At 40.7% G+C, this 3,355-nt stretch overlaps 1 non-coding gene across 1 annotated transcript; it reads left to right on the top strand.

Annotated features, from left to right (window-relative positions):
• The first annotated feature begins 251 nt into the window (after positions 1 to 251).
• LOC148211464 (small nucleolar RNA R71) lies at positions 252 to 358 on the top strand. The gene has a single exon (XR_015791147.1). It is a non-coding gene; the product is annotated as a small nucleolar RNA R71 (small nucleolar RNA).
• The last annotated feature ends 2,997 nt before the right edge of the window (positions 359 to 3,355 follow it).

The following is a 3,355-nucleotide window of genomic DNA, read 5'->3' as shown; positions in this document are numbered from 1 at the left end:
TTGTAACCATCTCTTTTTGCATCGAGGTCGCAATGTCCAGAGCCAAAACTCCAGCTGGATCTTGCTTCTTTGGTGCTGCCCTAGATCTTTGCGAACACCATAGTTCGTTATGTGAAGCTAAGTCATTTAGGATGTCAACTATCTCGTTGAATGTCTTCTTTGTAAAGGCTCCGTTGGCAGCATTGTTTAGCATCATCTTAGTAGGATGATCTAAGCTTCTAAAGAAATGTTCTATCTGGATGCATGCCGGCAAGCCATGGTTCGGACATTTCCTGATTAGTTCTTTAAATCTCTCCCATGCCTCGTGAACAGGTTCACGATCATACTGTCTAAAGGAGATGATCTCCTCTCTGATATCAGCGTGGCGAGTAGGTGGGAAGAATTTTGTTAAGAACTTCTCCACTAACGACCCCCATGTGGTGATGGATCCCGGTGGAAATGCATTGAGCCATGCTCTAGCTTGGTCCTTCAAAGAAAATGGAAAAAGTGTTAGTCTCAGAGCATCGTCTGTTATACCAGGTAATCGAAATGCATTTGCAATTTGAATGAATGATTTCAGATGATCATGTGGATCCTCATGTTCCTGCCCTCCAAAATGTCCAATTGTCTGCAACATTTGGAACATCATTGGTTTAAGCTCAAAGTTTGCGTGGGCTGGAATAGGGTTGACTATCCCTGAATCAAAGTTCTGAAAAGCCGTGGCGGCATATTCTCGCATTGCCACGTCTCTGTTGTCCGCCATCTGGATATGGTTGAATTCATCATTTCTCGCATGATCCCTCATATTACCGTTAACAGCAGGTGGATCAACCGGATCACGAGGTGGAATATCTGCCATTGATGTGCTCGTACTCTCTACCTCACTTTCAGGACTGATTTCACCTTCTCTCTCTTTTTGCTTTTCTAGTTGTTTTCGAAGTCTTTGCTCCTTTCGAGTTTTTCGAAGGGTCCGCTCAATCTCAGGGTCAAGGGGTAGAAGAAAAGATCTTGTGCTCATGCACTTTAACTTACCCTTGTGAGATAAACGACCAAAAATATAGAACAAAAACGGTGGATGGAGATTACACCCAACAACAATTCTCAAAAATAAACACTAAAAGAATTTGAAAATAATTTTAAAACTAAAGTCCCCGGCAACGGCGCCAAAAACTTGACTGGGTGTTTATGCTGAACGCACGCACTAAGCGTGGTAACAATTATATAGATGCAAGTGCACACCTGTCAGAGTAATATAAAATGGATGGAGTATCCAAGTATCGATCCTCAAGGACTTCTAAATAATTTCCAAACTCTGAAGTTTTAAAGAATAGTGAATGTTGAAATGAGTGATTCTTGTAAAATGGGAAGTGGTCACAAATAATGGTTTTGGATTTGGGATTTGGACTTATAATAATAAAACCTAGCCCGAATTACTTCAAGTTAGCCATCAAAGAATCAAGGACATGCTAAGGACAATATGCATTTTACTTTAGAAACCAACGACTACGCTTCTCACTTGACTTATGTCTAAGCAAGTTCAAAGTCCTAAGACATTCCCTAATATGTCTATTATGAGAGATATCTTAGTTTTAGGATGGAAATAGTCGCAACCTCGGGTTAAGGTCCTATGTCTAGGCTACTTAAGTGGAACCCTTATGTCTAAGGCGCTCCTCTCCTCGGTTTAACCACTCAACAATGCAAATAAGCAACCTTTTCAGTATTGACTTGTTAAGACTTACAGTGGCCTTCTCTAAATCCTAACTTTTTGGGAAAACATGTTGAGCAATGAATGGAAAGCAAAAAACACTACTTCTTAGCAACCCTTTTTAGACATAAAAGGCTAACTATCCATAACCAGGCTAGAGACGGGAATTTAGAAAGACATATTGAAGAAAATACAGCAAGTAAAATGGTTGAATGTGGAATGCATGTGTGAAAAACAAAAGTTAACTAACGGAGAGTTTTTATCGGGATTGAGAGCTTCGCCCTTCTCTTTCAAGCAAGGGGGAGTGTCACGTGCTCTTTCCTCCAAAAACACAACTCTCTTAACTAAAAATAAAGTAAAGGCAAAGAGAGAATACGCAAAGTGCTAGATTTTTATATATTTGAATAAGTAGAAAATAACTAAGTACAAATGAAAACAAAACAAAGCTCAATAAAAGAATGTAAAGTACTCGGGATTTAAAAACCAAAAGCAACTAATGAAAGCAACTCAAAAGTACTTAGAAAGCAACAAAGAAACACTAAAAATGATCAAGAGAAGGAAGCAAGGCTTGATGAATTTGGTGGAGAAGTTGCTGGAATTTATAGCTGTGCAGAATTGGTTAGGTAGGTCCTAAAATGATGGTGAATCACCCATTTCCAACTCTTTTGACTGACCAAATCGTGCTCAAACTGATAGTGGAACACTTCTTCTACACGTATGCATCGGTTGGAACCACCAAAATGCATTGGAAGACGCGTTTCATTAAGGGCAAAGTTGGAAGAAAACCTGTTTTTCTGCAGGCATCCCAGGCGCCTGGCGCCTCCCATGATACTTTTTCGTCTTTTTGCTTCTTTTGATTAATTTGCACTCCCAAATGGTCCTAAAATGTCATAAATACAATATAAGCCATCCACAAACCATAGTATATGAATTTTGCATGAATTGGAACTCAAACGATCGAGAAAAATCCGAAACAAAGCTGAAACATAGTAAAAACAGCATCTAAAACCTTCTTTTTACGCATGTAAACAAGCGTAATCACCTAATTCAGGGGGTGGAGTGTCTCTTTTATGGGCAGGCGAGGGAGAGAAGACCATTGGAGCCATTTCGACCGGTGGTTACAGCTATCGAGCCTTCAAGTTGGTGGTCGGTCACGAGGTTGGATTCCTCAGGTCAGCTGACACGATTTACTTATCTCAGCTCGACATAGATCAAGTTAGCGAGTACGGAGGGGTCCGTTTAATGCCCTGTAACTCCGAACTGAGTTGGAGCGTACACGTGTCGATTCTGAATTCGACCACCAATATCGGCCCCTTCTCTGGCAAAGCCGAGCTGCGATTTGGCACATAATAGCTTATGAATCATCTGCGTGTCAAACTATTTAACAGTGCTGAGCTAAAGCATTTCGACTGTTTTGACAAAATTCGGAACGTCGCTCTGACATGGCTGTACGCGTGAGTAGGCTTCCTACCCTTTGAGGGTTGATCTGGGCCACTTTTTTTTTGTTACGTGGACGACCAGGATTGCTTCTTGAAACCTATATATAGGCAACTCTCGAATATCCTCATTTTTCACACTTTCAATCAAAATTGCTCTCACGTCGAGTTGAGCTTCAAGTTGCTCCCCTTTTAGATGTCAATTTTCTTAGCTTGTTCTCTTTTAGTTGCTTTC

The sequence above is a fragment of the Momordica charantia genome (assembly GCF_013281855.1).
Source record: "Momordica charantia cultivar OHB3-1 chromosome 5 unlocalized genomic scaffold, Mcharantia_2.0 BLBB01000005.1, whole genome shotgun sequence".
Taxonomy (NCBI): Eukaryota; Viridiplantae; Streptophyta; class Magnoliopsida; order Cucurbitales; family Cucurbitaceae; genus Momordica; species Momordica charantia.
Note: the sequence above shows the minus strand (reverse complement) of the source record. Positions and strands in the feature narration are given on the sequence as shown.